Below are 20000 nucleotides of genomic sequence, written 5' to 3'. Positions count from 1 at the left end.
ATTGAAATAATCGTTTTCTTTGCCATAAAATTCCCATTTTCTTTTTTATCTTGCTTCTGGACATTTCTTTTCCAGTCCAAATTTGAATTTTGCTTTCAATTTAACATTTTCTTCCATTGATGCAAAACATCAGCCTCATACTCTTACAGGTTTGAGTTTAATTTTGAGTTGAAAATTATTTTTCATGCAAAAATGTTATTGATTTGATTTTTTTTTTTATATTGTAGGAGTTTAGTCTTCCTATGAAGAGACTTGTATTTTAGTATTTCATGATAGTTAATAAATCCTTTCAATTTAAATTAGGTTTTTTAAATGAAGATTAACTGCGTTTTTCAACTGCTCAGTTGGTGATATTTTTTCATGCAAGAACTATATTGATTTGGGGTTTTATTTTTAAGATTTTAGTCCTCCTGTGAAAAAAAGGGTTGTATTTCATCATTTCATGATAGTTAATAAATATATTTCATTTGAATTATGTTTATAAATGAAGACTAGCTACGTTCGTCAACTACTCAGGTGATCCTCGTAGGTGCAAGAAAAAAAAAAAATCACAGTATTGACCTCATCATATTTAGCTTGTCAAGTCAGTTATATACTGTTGAGATTCACCTATTTCTTTTAAGATTTTCCTAGATTTTGAAAATTGGAATTTTTCCATGCCGACAATGCTTTGTCTTCACCTAACTTTTAAATCTCTCTCCTCTTCTATATGTTATATTACTTAACTCATACACCATTTTCTCAAATATATTATCTTTTCCATGTTGCCTAACTACATGGAAACACAAAAGCAATTTACCTTTAATATCAATTCTTCAATAATATATTAGTTTTTTATCTACATTTCTTCACTTTCCAATTATTACAGTACACAGGTAATTAATCCTAATATATATATATACATATATATATATATATATATATATATATATATATATATATATATATATATATATATATATATATATATATATATATATATATATATGTGTGTGTGTGTGTGTGTGTGTGTGTGTGTGTGCGTATATCCATTATTATTATTATTATTATTATTATTATTATTATTATTATTATTATTATTTTATTTTCATTGAAATTTAACAACTTCCATTCCACGAAGACCTGCGGTTCGATAATCCATGCGTGAATTGCAACATTAAGTGTGATAGACGTTTTCCTTCTTTCCCAATATTTTATCAAAGTTTCACAGTAACTTTTTTGCTGCTCATATTCTGTGTTGTTCATCTTTCAAATTTTTTGCTCCATTGAAAGTGTTCGCCATTAATTCTTTTGTCATGATATTGTTATCCTTATATTCCAACGCTCTTATTATTATTATTATTATTATTATTATTATTATTATTATTATTATTATTATTATTATTATTATTATTATTATTATAATAATAATAATAATAATAATAATAATAATAATAATAATAATAATGATAATAATAAATATTATTATTATTATTACTATTATTATAATTATTATTATTATTATTAGTATTATTATTATTATTATTATTATTATTATTATCATTAAGAGCTAAGCTACAACCCTATCTCGAAAAGCAAGATGCTTTATGCCCTAGAGCTCCAATAAGGAGAAATAGCACAGTGAGGAAAGGAAACAAGGAGATAAATAACATGCATGAGAAGAAATAAAAAATTAAAATAGGACATCTTAAGAGCAGTCATATCATTAAATAAGATAGTTCACATGTAAACTATAAAATCTTAAAACAAACAAGAGAAAGAGAAATAAGATAGAACAGTGTGCCCGAGTGTACATTGCAATATATTATCAGTGTACGAAGGTTTTTTTTTTTTTTTTTTTTTTTTTTCTGTATACCCTCTCAATAAACACATCACTCACGGAAACACATCACTCACAGACAATCTCCTAATATATCACACACAATCTTAAATCTTCAGGAAGCTGCTTAACAGTCGAGGTAACTGTACGTACATACACATTGCCGGAAACCCTTCTCTGTGTCTTAACCTAAGCACGTCTTACCTCATACAACTTTAAAAAGCGTTTCTCATTTCTTTTAAATCACACAGTTTTTGGTTTACATCTCTTAAGTTACATTCCAACTGCTCTTTTGCTTGGAGCATGTATCCTTTTCATGAAAATTAAAAGGATATTGTAATCGTAAATACTTTTTTCTGTTTTCCCCATATTATTATTATTTTTATTATTATTATTATTATTATTATTATTATTATTATTATTATTATTATTATTATTATTAGGTAATCTGGAACTCTAGCTGGAAATGCAGGATGATATAAGCCCAAGGGAAAATAGTGTGTAAAGGAAATAAGGAAACAAGGTAGAATAGTAAGCCTGAGTGTACCCTTAAGCAAGAAAACTCTAACCCAAGACAGTAAAAGACCATCGTACTGGGGCTATAGCACTACCCAAGACTAGAGAAAAATGGCTTGATTATTGCAGTGTACTTCTCACACAAGAGCTGCTAACGATTGCTAAAGAGTCGCTTCTACCCTAGCGAAGAGGAAGGTAGCCACTGAACAATTTCCGTGCAGTGGTTAACCTCTCGAGTGAAGAAGAATTTTTCGGTTATCTTGGTGTTGTTTGGTATTTGAGGAAAGAGGAGAATGTGAAAAGAATACGTCAGATTATTCGTGCGTAGATGAAAGGGGAAATGAGCCGTAACCAAAGAAAAATCCAATTTAGTGATAAATGTAGTAAAAGTTTCGATAAATCCATAGCGGTAGTATCTCAACAGGTGGCTTGGTCACAATTATATAATAGTGTAGATCCTGTTGTCCCTTTGAATGAAAATCTAGTAAACATAATTGATAGGCATATCCCTTCTCGTGTGCTAAGGTACTGAGTGAAGGACAAACCGTGGTTCAATGATGATTGTAGACGTGCTTATATATATATATATATATATATATATATATATATATATATATATATATATATATATATATATATATATATACAAATATATATATGTATATATATATATATATATATATATATATATATATATATATATACAAATATATATATGTATATATATATATATATATATATATATATATATATATATATATATATATATATATATATATATATATGTATATATATATATATATATATATATATATATATATATGTGTGTGTGTGTGTGTGTGTGTGTGTGTGTGTGTGTATTTATGTATATGTATAATGGTTCAATGATGATTATAGACCTGCTTATTTGGAGAAGCAGGAGGCCTATCACCTTTGGAAGGGTAACAGATCAGATTTGACCTAGAACAACTATATTCAGCTTAGAGCTTTTGCTCAGAGAGTCTATGCCTCAACTGAAAAGGAGTACAATTTAACCATAAAAGAAACCCTTTCTGGTACAACTCAGGAACATAAATGGTGGTCTACCCTTAAATCTGCACTCTTTGATGTAGATGCAACAGTTCCTCCTTTACTTAAACCAGATGGCTCAGTCACTCACTGTCCAAAGGAAAAGGCAACGCTTTTGGCGGATGCTTTTGACAGTAAACAGAGTAATGAAAAACTTGAACTTCCTCATTCCTGTTTTCCTGAGGTTAAACTAACTAGTTTAGCTTTTCGATCTCGTGAGATTAAAGCTCTGTTGATGGACCTTGATGGTTATGGAGGTGTAGACCCAAATGGTATTTTTCCTTTGTTTTTTATAATGACAGCAGATTTCTTAACTCCAAAGTTATCTGTTATTTTGTGCAATTTAGCAAGAAGAGGAGCTTTTAGCACTTGTTGGAAAATTGGTAATGTTACTCCTCTATGTAAATGTGTTTGTGGTAGCTCAACTCCCATATTATCTATAGTTTTTTATCGTCTTCTGGCAAAACGTCTTAATAGGTTTCCTGAAGGTAATCATCTACTCCCTAGTTTGCAATTTGGTTTTCATAAAGGCCTTGGAGCATGTGATGCATTTCTTACAATCTCCAATGCTGTACAGAAATCCCTTGATTGTTGTCAGGAAGTTCGTATGATTGGACTTGATTTTAGTGCTGCCTTTGACCATGTTAATCATGAGGCCCATGTTTTCAAACTGAAACTGTTGGGAGTGGGTGGGTCGTTTCTTAGCATTATTATTGTTTTTTTAAGCAATAGATCTCAAAGAGTTGTTGTTGACAGGCACCATAGTGAGTATAGGAATGTGATATCCGGTGTTCCACAGGGTAGTGTTCTTGGCCCATTACTTTTCATACCATATACACATGACATGTGGTTTGGCCTAGAAAACAAGCTTGTTGCATATGCAGATGATGCTACTCTCTTTGCATCAATTCCATCCCCTGAATGTAAATCTGGGGTTGGTGAATCCCTTAATAGAGATTTAGCTAAAATTAGTGCATGGTGCAAATTATGGGGTATGAAGTTGAATCCTAACAAAACTCAAAGTATGATTGTAAGTAGGTCAAGGACGGTGGCTCCTCAACATCCGAATCGCAGTATTGATAATGTTTCATTAAATTTGTATGAGTTTCAAAATTTTAGGTGTGATTCTCGACAGCAAATTTACTTTTGAGAAACATATAAGGTCTGTGTCTTCTTCAATTGCACAAAAAATTGGCTTATCGAGAAAGTCTTTTAAGATTTTCGGTGATCAATCTATTCTGAAGAAGTGTTTTAATTCTTTCATTCGACCTTGTTTTGAGTATTGTTCTCCTGTCTGGTGTTCAGCTGCTGATTCTCCTCTTAATTTGTTGGACAGAAACTTACGGTCTATTAAATTTCTTATTCTTGATTTAGATATTAATCCCTGGCACCGTCGTTCAATTAGTTCATTATGCATGTTGCATAAGATTTTTCATAACTCTGACCATCCTTTACATTAAGATCTCCCTGGACAGTTCTATCCTGTTCGTAATACTAGGCAGGCAGTTAATTCTAATAACCAGGCCTTCTCCATCATGAGGCTCAATACTACGCAGTACTCTAGAAGTTTTATTCCAGCTTTTACCAAGTTATGGGATGATCTTCCTAATCGGGTAGATGAATCAGTAGAACTTCAAAAGTTCAAACTTGGAGCAAATGCTTTTTTGTTGACCGTGAGGACATGAGTCTTTTTATAGTTTATATATGACATTTGTTTTTGACGTTGTTAATAGTTTATGTATGACATATCTGTTTTGACGTTGTTACATTTTTTAGAATGATTTATTGTTAATTTGTTCCCTTCATTTATTTATTTCCTTATTTCCTTTCCTCACTGGGCGATTTTTCCCTATTGGAGCCCCTGGGCTTATAGCATTTTGCTTTTCCAACTAGGGTTGTAGCTTGGATAGTAATAATAATAATAATAATAATAATAATAATCTGTTATTTTCATTCTATGTCCTACCCATGTCCACTTCCTTTTTTGCATGTTAGAATATCCTCTACTCCTAATTATATATATATATATATATATATATATATATATATATATATATATATATATATATATATATATATATATATATATGTATATGTATATATATATATATATATATATATATATATATATATATATATATATATATATATATATATATATGTGTGTATATATATATGTGTGTATATATATATATATATATATATATATATATATATATATATATATATATATATATATATATATATATATATATATATGTATGTATATATATACATATATATATATATATATATATATATATATATATATATACATATATATATATATATATATATATATATATATATATATATATATATATATACATGTACATATATATATATATATATATATATATATATATATATATATATATATATATATATATATATATATATACATGTATATATATATATATATATATATATATATATATATATATATATATATATATATATATATATATATATATACATGTATATATATATATATATATATATATATATATATATACATGTATATATATATATATATATATATATATATATATATATATATATATATATATATATATATATATATATATATATATATATATATATAGTATATATATCTGTCAACAAAGAAAAAATAAATTTTTCCATAAACGAACGCATACAATATCTTCATTCATTATTCAGTTCGTCCATTATTTTAGATTTGTATACAATTTTGATATTCATCATCTGCTTAACTATGGAGTAATCAATTATATATCATGTTATCGTATTATTTTTCATCCTGGTATGGACTTAATTTGTCATTATCTCTGTTAATAACTCACCTGTTAGAAGAATAAATATATTTTTTTTCCATAGACTAAAACATACAATTTTTTTCATTCATTATTCAGTTTATCCTCTATTTTAGAATTGTATCCAGTTACATTATTATTCATCACATTAACTATGGAGTAATCAAATATAAATCGAACATTTGTTACCCTATTTATTGTTCATCTTAATATGATCTTATTTTATCATTATCTCTGTTAGTAACTCAACTGTTAACAAAAAAAAAAAAACATATTTCCTCCATAGATGGACTCATATAATTTCCCTTACCTGGCAACAGAATTAGTAACAAACATGGTGGGACCACTGCCTCCTGAAACAATGAAAAATATATTACACATTAAACTTTATATAATAAATATTTTGGCACAACACATACCATAAAGCATTGCTTAACCTACTATAGGGATCACGGGATATGAAGTTATATTTTACATTAACATTTTACGTACTTTAAATATCATTCATTTTATACCCAAAACGAACAATTAATAGGAAGTACAGTAATGTTGTAAGAGTTTGATATTTGATTTTGATTGTTCATTACTCCTCTTGTAGTTTATTTATATTCTTGTTTCCTTTCCTCACTCGGCTATTTTTCCATGTTGGTGCCCTTGGGCTTATAGCACTTTGCTTTTCCAACTAGGATTATGGCTTAGATTGTAATAATAATAATAATAATAATAAAAATAATAATAATAATAATAATAATAATAATAATAATAATAATAATGATGATGATGATGATGATAATTGCTATTATTATTATTATTATTATTATTACTATTATTATTATTATTATTATTATTATTATTATTATTATTATTATTATTATTATTATTATTATTATAAGAAGAAGAGTGAGGTGAGCTGATATAAAGACTAAAAGATTTGGTTTTATTACTTCTCGGCAGTTTTAATATTTAATGGATTCTTGCTTTTTTATCAATACTCAAAAAAACATGTGCGACCACTTTCTTGAAATATCTTTGAAATAGTTTCCCCTGCAGCTATAGATCTAGAAATAGGCAAACTGTGAATTAATATTGTTGAACCTTCAAACCAAGTGAGGTTCGTTCCAGAGAAAATATTCCCAGAATACCTTGATTGAAAAAACCGGGTTCGATCCACAGAGCTTATTAAGGAATGATTTGTTTCCCATTTAATCTGATACGTTATTGATGAGTATTGTAGCTTGTTTGAAGGTTTGAAGGTCACCCATGAATGGCAGAGGCAAGGGACAGTGACATTGCCCTAGCAATCAGGACAATGCCCTAGAGACTTACCATATTACATATGATCAGCGCCCAAGCCTCCTCTCCACCCAAGCTAGGACCAGGGAGGGCCAGGCAGTGGCTGCTGATGACTCAGCAAATAGACCTATAGGCTCCCCCAAACCCCCCAACCTTAGCTCACAAGGATGGAAAGGTTGCAGACACAAATGGCACTGACGAGTCTGAGCGGGACTCGAACCCCGACTGGCAAACACCAGGCAGACACGTTACCAATCAGGCCACAAGGTTACAAGGTGTCATGGTTCTCTCGGTGGTATTTTTCTTTGATTTGATTTATTGAAGCACATCTTTTTTATGTATATATTCCCTTCGCTGTAATAATAAGTTGCATTTTTACCTCCGACAACGAGGTTCGGATGAGGTTATGTTTTCGACTCTGTCCGTTTTTCCGTTTATTTATCCGTTTGTCCGTTTGTTTGTTTGTTTGTCCGTTTGCCTGTTTTTCTTTTTTTCTTTTTTTTTTGTGTACACCTCCCCCCCCCAATTTTACTCATAGAGTAGTGAAACATTCAGGGATTGATTTTTATGCTAAGACGTGGAAGTGATTCAGTTTTGAAAGTCTCATGTCAAAGGTCAAGGTAAAGGTCGAGCAAAAGGTCAACCGTATGAACCCTAACCTTAACCTCAAGTTCGCAAATGGTTCTCACACAGATTTCGAATACGACTACGGTCTAAATTGATTCTGTGAAAGGCAAGCTGGTGTCGAGAAATAAGCTGCCGTGTCGGAGGTCTGCACTCTCAAAGTGCTTCTCTGGTTAAATCTGTTTTACTTGCCCTGGAAATTGTTTTAACCACATTCATTAGGGCCCTGTTGAATTTCTCCTGTGTAGCAGTCTTTTTTTTTTTTTTTTTTTTTTTTTTTTTTTTTTTTTTTTTGCTCTTTGTGCCTTTATCAACCAATGTCAACTAAACACTTAATAGTCTGACCTGACTAACCATAATTACTTCAAGCAATGGCACTTGTTTTTTGCAATTTTATACATCTGGAATGGACGTGATCCCCAGTAAGGTGACAGACGTTTCCTTGTTCTTTTTGTAAATCTGGATCAGTCTCTATGAATTAACTATGACGGAGGCCAAAATTATTATTTTTTTTTTTCTTTTTCCCAAATCATCTTCGTGTTTGTAAACGATTATATACAGATTAATTATTTGCACTTATTAATATCTAATTACTTGCACTTATTAATATCTAATTATTTGCACTTATTACTATCTTCTTGCCTTACTTTCTTTCATAAATAGTGTGGTTTCTTTGAAAATGATCATAATGATAAGGATAATTTTCAAAAATTAAAATCAAAATACCTATTGATTCAAAAGCTCAAGATAGAGAAGATTGGTGAAATCTAACTGAGGCCCTTTGCGTCAATAGGCGTAGAGGAGATGATAATGATGATGATGATGATAGTCATACAAAATTCAAATGTACATAAGATATATCCTATGCACCCTTAATGCATAATGTTTTCTTCCTCATATAAATTCTTATCTTTTCGCGAAAGCAAAAAATGCATTACAAGGTCCATTAAATCCTATGAATTATTAAAGAGAGAGAGAGAGAGAGAGAGAGAGAGAGAGAGAGAGAGAGAGAGAGAGAGAGATTTGTAAAGTCAAGGCAAACATTAAATTTGTTGTGACAGGCCCATTAGGAATTATATTAATTCTCCTTGTTAGAGCTGAACACATATTTTTAGATACATCCTCCTTTGGAAGACCTTACCTTACCTTATTTGCCTTATTTTTTGTTTGGGTTCCCCCAGGTCCCTCAGTGTGAGGCACCTCGTATATCCACCAGAGAGTTGCTAATGCATCTTCTGGTGTATTTTGCATCTTCCATTCTTGGATGGTCTGGGATGCATCTTAGGTATTTATCGAGCTTATTCTTAAACACATCTACGCTCACTCCTGATATGTTTCTTAGATGAGCTGGCAGCACATTAAATAGTCGCTGCATTATCGATGCTGGTGTGTAGTGGATTAATGTCCTGTGCGCCTTTCTTAGTTTACCTGGAATATTTTTGGGCACTATTTATCTACCTCGGCTTGCTCTTTCTGATATTTTAAGCTCCATGATGTTTTCAGTAATTCCTTCTATTTGCTTCCATGCTTGTATTATCATGTAGCATTCTCTTCTCCTTTCTAGACTGTATAGTTTTAAAAATTGCAGTCTTTTCCAGTAGTCAAGGTCCTTAACTTCTTCTATTCTAGCAGTATAGGACCTTTGTACACTCTATTTGTGCAATATCCTTTTGGTAGTGTGGGTACCATATCACATTGCAGTACTCGAGTGTACTACGTACGTAAGTTTTGTAAATCATAATCTTGTGTTCAGCTTTTCTTGTTTTAAAGTGTCTGAATAGCAGTCCCATTTTTGCTTTACATTTAGCCAACAGTGTTGCTATTTGGTCGTTGCATAACATATTCCTATTTAACATTACACTAAGGTCTTTAATTGCTTCCTTGTTTGTGATTGTCTCATTATTAGGTCCCTTGTATGCATACATCATTCCTTCTCTGTTTCCATAATTTATTGATTCGAATTTATCTGAGTTAAATACCCTCCTATATATCTCCGCCCATTCATATATTTTGTTTAGATATCTTTGTAGTGAGTTCCTATCCTCTTCACAAGTAATTTCTCTACTTATTCTTGTGTCATCGGCGAAACTTCTCACTACGGAGTTTTCAACATCACAGTCTATGTCTGAGATCATAATGTGGAGGATTTATTTTTGTTTTATTTTAATTTTTGTTTTTTGCCAAATACTGAGAGAGAGAGAGAGAGAGAGAGAGAGAGAGAGAGAGAGAGAGAGAGAGAGAGAGAGAGAGAGAGAGAGAGAACAATTGGTATTTAGCGAATGATTGTTTGTAGTGGGAAAGACTGTTGGTACAAATGAGACTGTTTGTTTATGTTTTAGTTAGGTTACGACAGTGGTGAATGTCTTGGGTGAATGATTATTTTGATTTGACTGCTGTAACCGTCAGTTGTGTGAACGCTGAATTTATTATTTTTGTATTACCAGCGAGGAAGTGATTATTTATATTCTGAGTAAGTACAGTTTTGTTTATCTTTGCTTGTCGTGATTGTGAATGATAGGAACAATTTATTATTTATCTTTGATTATAGTGCGATAGTTCAGTGGTGGGTAACTCATTCTTGGTGAGAAACAAAGGATCCGGAAACAGGTTCAGTTCTCCCCCATCCGGGAACTGAACACGACCTTCCTCTCTCGAGAGGGCTACAATCTCACTAACCCTGGCCCCGGACGTGAGTGGAAATAGGAAAATAACTATTTTGGTCAAATCCATTAACGCACCCTCCTCATTGCTCCACAGAGAAGCGAAATGAAGAACTTTGTCTAAAGACTATGAAATGGGCTTCGGAGGTGCTGAAGGTCTGAGCCTAGCGTAGGCTTTCAGAACTTTATTGCCTTCTAATAGATTTGCACTTATTTTCCTCTAGGAAGTCTATGCTGGCTTCCGAAATCCCGAAACGCTTTCTCACCGCTAGGGAGAGAAAATCATGAGCTGCAGGATCCGGGTTTTCTGTAATGAAGCGCAGACAGAAGACTTCTGGACTCGCTGGGTCAGAACTGGATCTGGTAGCAGTAGAAACTTCAGTCGTAGTTCCAATGCCAGGGGGAACCACACGCTGTACGACCGCTTGTGGGTCACTATTGCCGCTACCCCCTTGAAGGATCTCAGTTGTTGAGGACCCTCAACAGAAGGTTGTGAGGAGGGAACAGATAATCCTGGACCATCTGTTCCAGTCGAGGGACATCGCGTCCACTGCTTCCGCTAAGGGGTCCTCGTACGGGGACACGTACAGGGGCAACTTCTTGTTGTCTTTCGTTGAAAAGAGGTCTATCTGCAGTTCTGGGACTTGTTCAGAATGAAGGAGAATGATCCTGCGTCTAAGGACCATTCCGACTCTATCGGTGTGAACCTGGATAGAGCGTCCGCTGTCACATTGCGGACTCCTTGAAGGTGAACTGCCGACTTGTACCACTTCTTCTTTTCCGCCAATCGGAAGATGGCCAACATCACCTGGTTGAGAGGTGGTGACCTCGATCCTTGTCGATTCAAGCATCTCACAACTACCTCGCTGTCCATCACCACCTTATGTGGATTGAGTAAGGCGGGGAGACTTTCTTTAAGGTAAGGAACACTGCCATAGCTTCTAGAAAGTTTATGTGAAAGGTCTTGAATAGCTTGGACCAAGTCCCCTGGACTTTTTTCCGATGAGTGACCTCCCCGTCCGTCCTTCGAGGTGTCTGAGTGAATCGTCACCGACAGGGGAGGTGGCTGAAGAAGAACCGACTTCTTTAGATGTCTGGCTTGGGACCAAGGCCTGAGAAGAGTACGTAGCCGAAGCGGAACTGGTCTTCTCAGATCTCTTCGCGCGTTTGATACATAACTTCTCCAAACTCCGGTTGCATCCTTTAGCTGTGCTCTTAGCACTGGGTCTGTCACCGAAGCAAACTGGAGAGATCCCAGTACCCTCTCCTGTTCGCGTCTTGATATCCTTTCGGAATCTAGAAGTCTCTTGACAGAACCCGCTATCTCCTTCCTTTTCTTTGCCGGGATGGAAAAACGATGTGACATTAAGTCCCAGTGGATTCCCAGCCACTGGAACTTTTGAGATGGAGAAAGTCGAGACTTTTTTCTGTTGATCTTGAAGCCTAGATACTCTAGGAACTGGATAACTTGACTGGAAGCTTGCAAGCATTCCGTCTCGGATGCTGCCCACACCAGCCAGTCGTCCAGGTAGGCTACTACCTGAATTCTCTTTAGGCGTAATTGTTTGAGAGCTACGCTCGCAAGCTTCGTGAAAATCCTTGGGGCTATATTTAGCCCGAATGGCATGGCTCTGAAGGCGTATAGTCTTCGTTGTAGCTTGAACCCTAGGTAGGGGGAGAGTCGACGGTTGATTGGAACGTGCCAATAGGTGTCTGATAAGTCTGTGGAGACGGAATATGCCCTCTTGGGCAGTAAGGTCCTTATGTGTTGCAGTGTTAGCATCTTAAATTAGCAATTCACTATGAACTTGTTGAGTGGCGACAAGTCCAGAATGACTCTGAGCTTTTCCGAGTCTTTCTTAGGAACACAAAACAGCCTCCCTTGGAATTTGATGGACTTCACCCTTCGGATCACATTTTTCTCCAACAGTTCTTGAACGTACTCCTCCAGAACGGGGGTGGAGTGTTGGAAAAAAACCGAGGGCACGGGGGTGGAGTGCTGTACCAGCTCCAGCCCAGTCCGTTCTTGAGTAGGCTGTGGGCCCAGGGATCGAAGGTCCACCGATCCCAAAAATTCTGAAGTCTCCCTCCTACCGGCATCATCTCACTTGGACTGCCGTCCTGAGGTCTTGCCTCCCCGACCGCGACCACCCCTGAATCCCCTTCCCCTTGAGGGGCGCCTAGACGAGCCTCTGGCTGCTCCTCTAGGCTTTGCTCGAAAGGAAGTAGACTGCCCTTCGAACGTTGGGGTGAACACCGTGGACTGTGTCGACACGGCCTGGGGTACCCACTGGAAAGTGGTCGGGGTTTGTGCCACCATCTGGGGCACTGAAGGCATTGGCAACTGCTGTTGCTGTTACTGTTCAACTGACGGTAGCCTAGGCCTTTTAGTCTTCCTCTTCGGTTGGGGACCCTCATCCGGGGAAGACTTTCTCTTGATAGACAGGCCCCACTTTTGGAGAATATTTCTATTCTCCGTGGCGGCCTTATCCACAACTTCTTTGACCAACTCGCTAGGGAAAAGGTCTTTGCCCCAAATGTTGGAGGAGATTAGTTTCCTTGGCTCGTGCCTCACCGTAGCCAAGGTGAACACGGACTCCCTACAAGCTCTCCTCGCCCTGACGAAGCTGTAAAGATCCTTCGTCACTGTGGCCAGATGAATCTTGGCCACTACCATGAACATTTCATGGACCTTGGGGTCACTTGCCATCGTCTCAAGAGTGGTCTGAAGAGACATTGAGGCAGCCAGTCTTTCTTTTGTCTCGAGCTCTCTCCGCAAAATAAAATCAGACAGCTTAGGGAGGTTCTCACCGAACTGACGTCCGGCAATATCAGCCTCCAACTTCCCGACTGAGAAGGTAAGATGGACGTCCTTCCAGTCCTTGTGGTCCATGGGTAGGGCCAGCGACAAGGGTTTACACTCCTCCAGGGAGGGGCAAGGCTTGCCAGCCTCGACTGCTTTTAATACAGCCGCAAACCCTTTCTGCAAAAAGGGGAAGGCTCTAGCAGGAGAGGACACAAAGGAAGGGAGCTTCTTACTCAATGCAGTAACTTTTGAGTTTGTGAAGCCCCTCTCTTTCATCGAAGATGAAAGCAAAGCTTGAGCCTTAGCATGGTCCATCACTATGACCTCCTTCGGCTCTGTCTTCTCCTTTGAAGCTGGTTCCTTCCTCAACCGGACATAACAGTCCGGATATGACCCTTTGCTGGGCCAGAATTCCACTTCCTCAAGGGGAACTGAACCCAGCTTATCCGACATGACGATCTTTCCAGTCGTCATCGGCATGTGCTCGGCATATCTCCACGGGCTAGCATCTGAATACAAGGGAAGGTCTTTCACATTGAGCCTTTTCTGGGGCCCACGTGATGCTGCAAGCTCCTGCATCCACAGTTCCATTGCAGCCGCCTTCTCCATATTCTCCTTCTGCATTTGTTGGATCATTCCAACAATGGAGGAGAGGGCCTGTCCCAGCTCTACTGGGAGAGCGGACGATGTTGAGGGAATAGGTTCAGGGATCAGAACCGGAGCAGCCGACACCTCGTTGGCTTCTTCCTCTACGATGTCTGGGGCTTGATCTTCATCCTGGCCTCCTGCCAGGAGGTCTTCCTCCAGACGCTCGGACATGTCTGACATCCTGTCGCCCAACTGGATGTCTTGCACGGCGACCGCCACTTCAGCATCCACCTGGATCTGAACTAGGGGGATCTCCTCTTGAGGCTGGGGAATCACTGCATCAGCTGATGCCCTAGGGAAAAGTTAAGCCCTCATCTTCTCACTTGGAAGATAAGGTCCAGAGGTGTTCTTCTGGAAGCCCCTTACCAAGGTGCGAAGCTTCCCCCTTGCTATATCCCTTGATTCCGCTGTCCTAGGGGAATCAAAAGCTTCAGTAATCAGGTTAGAGCACACGGTACATACCTGGGGGTCCCAATACCGGAGCTCACCTTTGGAGACAGCGCATGCTGTGTGTCTCCTACATAATCCATGTCCGCAGAGGTACTTACTGCGGACGTTGCAGAAAGCACTTCGGACGTACCTCCTGCCAAGAGAAGAAAATTTCCATGAGTATCAAGTGAACTATGTATCACTGGATATGCACAGTTTAGCATAACAATTCAGAAAGGAAAGACACACACTTGTGTTTCCATCACAACCAATTGCTGCAGCCTTCCAGATAATAAAATCGAATGGTTAATCTCTTCTAGAATAACCAATGCCAAGTTTCCAGGGGAAACAGGTGGAGCTCACACCTATGCAATGATTTTAAAATCCTGGATAATAGACAAGAAAGAACTCACTTTCTTATCTGTAAGGCAACAGGCAAGAGCTATGCAAGACAACACAAAAGTGTTAGAACAAACAGTGCTGTACCAAAACTTATACTATAGTTTTCCTCTTACAGTTTATGTTATACTGAAGAATACTGGTACAGTATAGGAGGTTATGTGCCGGCCGGCAACACACCATAACTAGCTTTAAAGTATACTACTTAACAGCTATAAGGCGGCAGAACGCTGGTTCAAATGCCTGTGCCGGCCGGCAACAGCCAATGTCGGCTACACAAGGTAGCACCCAGCTGCCGGCCCCTGCTCCTAGCGACCGGCAGACAAGGGCTGACATTAGCCGGCCGGCAAAGGTAAACAACCGATGCCGGCCGGCAGCAAAAGAACCAGAGGACTACGACTGCCCGGCTGCCAGCCTCATAGGCCGGCAGCCGGGTCGGGTACAGCACTAGAAGAAAACAGAATGGATGCCGGGATAAGAGCATAAACTACCTCCAAGCCCGGCAATCCGAAAGAGTGCATATAAGGAAGAGGAGAATCTAATTCAGGCTTCCTGACCAATGCCATCTGGCTCTACAGACAGGCATGGATGAGGGACCAAGGTAGGTCAGGGCAGCACTCAAAGCAGAAGACCCTTGCCGGCCGGCAGACTCTGCCGGCCGGCAAGGGACTGAGTCAATTCCACATCCTAACCTATCCTAGGTCCAGATGTAGAATGACGTACAGTACTGTAATGGCTAGGCCATTACGGAGATAGAGGGGGAAGGGACAAAAGAGGGTCCTACCAACCTTGCTTTATTGAAGGATCACCCGCAGCCAAGAAAATTCATCTTAGCCTAAGGGAGATCCAAGGAGGGAGGCCAGCAATACGTGCCAGCTCCCAAAGAACCAAAGCAAGGAAGGTGTTGCTACTCCCAGGGAAAGGATCTTATCCTCCCCCGAGAACAGCAACAAGGACTAGTCTGCTAGATCACAAAAGAAGGAATCATCTCGTACAGAAACCTTCGGTAGTGACCTAAGGAGGCTAAGCCTCCTATGTCTGTGTCAGGCCAGCGAGGGAGACTCTACCCCAAGCCAGACAAACACAGACTCAGAATAAAAACTCTGTTGTTCTGTCCCTCTCTGAAACCAGACTTACTGGAACAGGAAGGTACAGTAACACCCCAGTATAGTTTTATCGAAAATTAATTCAGATAAACCACTTAGGGATAAGCCCAAGACTTAAACAGAGGGAAAGGGATTGCATACCTTCTCCGAAGAAAAGAAAGCAACCGGGGAGTATGAGAGAGTATACTAAGGCTCCATAAGCAACTTAGCCTAGGCACCAAGAGAATCGATTACCTAAATCACTGAAACTCACTCGTATACTATCTTAGAAATATTCAACATAATCTTAAATGTATAAAAAACAGCCTAAAGCTTCAATAAAATTTTAATACACTCGGAAAAACCAAAATCATGCAGGAAGTACTAGGACCAAACGACTAGGCTACATGGCCTAGCGTAGGCCAGAGTTGGCGAATACTTCCCCAAAATAACACTAAAGCACGAAAGGAAATCCTATGTAACGCTAAATAGCTAAAATTTTATTAAAGCAAAACAACCGGGAATGTCGCTCTGACTAACTAAACTTATACCTAGCGAGCGACAGCGTCCATGACGCCTCCGGTAGGCTATGGCTCTTGTATCAAAGATTAATCCTATTAATCACTTAAAAATTTACCAAGAGCCTACATTTATACATAAAAGAAATGGTACTCAACTTATCAGAGGCCGACGAAGTTGGAGAAGCCATGAAAAGCTGAATAAATCCAAGATTGGCGCCAGGCACGCTTACGAAACTGGAGAATAGGGAGCCTTGGGAGCGGCTCCCCCTTTTTCTTTCCCGTTTTCGTTTCTTGCCAATTGACCCCTCGATACGTAATCTCTGTTTGGGGTGCAGATTGCCATATGGCGTGTCAAGAATACTTCCTCTGATATGTCGCGATATCCCTTTCATTAGGGATATTCGCTCCAGGAGTTAGAATTCTGGTACCTTAAGGTAAATTCTCTGGGAATATCGCCGTAGTTGTAATATACCCTAGGAAGCTACCCTATAGGAACTTCCATCAGGACGACATGGCTTGAGCCCAAAAATCTTATTATTGTTACTCTTGATATATTTTATGTTCCCTTTTTTCCTTTCCTCACTGGGCTACTTTCGCTGTTGGAGCCCCTGGGCTTATAGCATCCTGCTTTTCCATCTAGGGTTGTAGCTTTGCAAGGAATAATAATAATAATAATAATAATAATAATAATAATAATAATAATAATAATAATAATAATAATTTTTATCTGGATTTTTTGCGTTTCTTCAGTATTCGTATATTATTGTTTATTCATCTTGAGTAAAATTACATTATTTAATCAAGTTATGCATATCTTTATATTTTACCTATTTTTGAAATATTTTATTGTTAATTTTTTCTCACATTGTTTATTTATTTCCTTATTTTCTTTTCTCATCGGCTATTTTTCCCTGCTGGAGCCCTTGGGCTTATAGCATCTTGTTTTTCCAACTAGGGCTGTAACTTGGATGATAATAATAATAATAATAATAATTATAACAATAATAATAATAATTGCAAAAAATTCCAGATTTAGGATTATTATCTCATAATTTCACAAACTGATCTTGGGTATCCATTAGATCTTAGTAAACATAAGTCTGTATTATATTAAACATCTTATCATTTTTATTACATTAAAACCTCTTACTCACATAAAAACCTCTTACTCCTTGAAATCTTTGTATTTCTAAGCGCTTTTACCAGCTTCCCCTCTTTCTTCTACAATCTTCCATGTCCTTCCTATCTTATCTCAGCCAACATACTTGGAAATCAACAATTGGTTTCTAAACGCTTTCACCAGCTTCCCCTCTCTCTTCTACAATCTCCCATTTCCTTCCATCTTATCTCAGCCAACATACCTGTAAATCAACAATTGGTTTCTAAACGTTTCTTCCAGCTTGCCTTATGTCTTCTAACAGTTCCCATGTCCATCCTATCTCCCTTCCGCCTACATACCTTGAAAGCAACAACGCTTCCCATCTCTTTTCTACAATCTCCTACTCACCCGGTTAGCAACAATTGAATGTGTCGGCTTTGTTCTTAGTCTACTTTTGCTCATTATTTCTTGAGCTTCGGAGGGTAGACCCATTGAACCATTGTTGCATTCAGACGGGCAATTGGCATTATTTTCAGCCTTGAATGCGAGATGATATAGACGTATTATAACGCTCCTCTTTGTTATTCACCATCTCTAAAATACAAAAGGAACTGACTTTTAACCTTCAATGAAATTTAGAGCATATCAAAAAAGCGATTTTATTAATGAGGTTTAAAGCTGAACTTCATTGAAACCGAATCCTATTGATTAGTATAGTTCTCAGCCCACGCTTAAAGGCCATAGGAAGTTCTGCATATTTGATTGTTTACTTTGTGGGTTTAGATATTTGCTAGTCGACAAACTTTTTGTTTATCAAAAACTAACATGAATGAATATAGGATACAACAACAACAACAACAACAATAATAATAATAATAATAATAATAATAATTATAATAATAATAATAATAATAATAAAATAGTTAGTGTTAGTAAGACTGCTTATAGTTAAAAAAAGGAAATTAAGGTTGCTTCGCTCTAATGGGAACGTCTTTGCCTGCTGATCGCCTAAGGAGGGTTCAAGTCCTGCTAAAACTTCTTAGTTCCGTAAGCGTCCGCAACCTTACTATCTTTTTGAGCTAAGGATGATGGGTTTGGGCCAGTCATCAGCAGCTAATGCCTGGATCTCCTTGGTCCTAGCTTTGGTGGAAAGGGACTTTGGCCCTGATCATATATATACATGGTCAGTCTCTAGGGCATTGTAACTGCCCTCTACCTCTGCCATTCATGAGCGGCCTTTAAACCTTACAACTTTAAATAAGCACTGCATGCTTCTGATTTTTTAATGATACATGCAGCCTTTAGGGATATGAATATTGTCTAAATTCATTTTGGTTATTTCCTATCCACTATATTGTTAGCTTAGCCCCACAAGGCACTAGAAGAGTTGAGAGACCCAGGCCTACATGGCTGAGGACTCTGAAACGCGAAGTAGATGATGAATGGAGAAGAAATGAAATAAAAGCTCAAGATAAAGACGACTGGCGAAATCTAACCGAGGCCCTTTTCGTCAATAGGCGTAGGAAGAGATGATGAAGATGATGATGATGATACCGTATAGGAAAGCTATTAACCCTGCCTATATTTTTAGTGTATCAAAACGATCTCTTGTTTCTTGTTTTACATGGTGTTAGCATACAATGAGTATGCTAACACATACTTTTTAACATGGTGTTAGCACACAATGAGTATGCTAACACATACTTTTTACATGGTATTACCATACAATGAATATGCTAACACATACTTTTTTACATGGCGTTAGCATACAAGCAGTATGCTAACACATACTTTTTTACATGGTGTTAGAATATAATGAGTATGGTAACACATACATTGGCGTCAGAATTTCCATCTTCAGAGGTCTCAGAATTTTCCTTTTCGGTGCCCCCCTAATATATATATATATATATATATATATATATATATATATATATATATATATATATATATATATATATATATATATATATATATATATATATATATATGTATATATGTATGTATGTATATATATATATATATATATATATATATATATATATATATATATATATATATATGTATGTATATACATATATATACATATATACATATATAAATATATACATATATACATATATATATATATATATATATATATATATATATATATATATATATATATATATATATATATATATATATATATATATATAT

At 36.6% G+C, this 20000-nt stretch overlaps 1 pseudogene; it reads right to left on the bottom strand.

Annotated features, from left to right (window-relative positions):
* Positions 1 to 20000, bottom strand: part of LOC137636940 (uncharacterized) — a 142299-nt pseudogene that overhangs the window by 75786 nt on the left and 46513 nt on the right.

The sequence above is a fragment of the Palaemon carinicauda genome, unplaced genomic scaffold (assembly GCF_036898095.1).
Source record: "Palaemon carinicauda isolate YSFRI2023 unplaced genomic scaffold, ASM3689809v2 scaffold46, whole genome shotgun sequence".
NCBI lineage: Eukaryota > Metazoa > Arthropoda > Malacostraca > Decapoda > Palaemonidae > Palaemon > Palaemon carinicauda.
The sequence above is the reverse complement of the archived record's forward strand: the minus strand, read 5'-3'. Positions and strand labels throughout refer to the sequence as shown.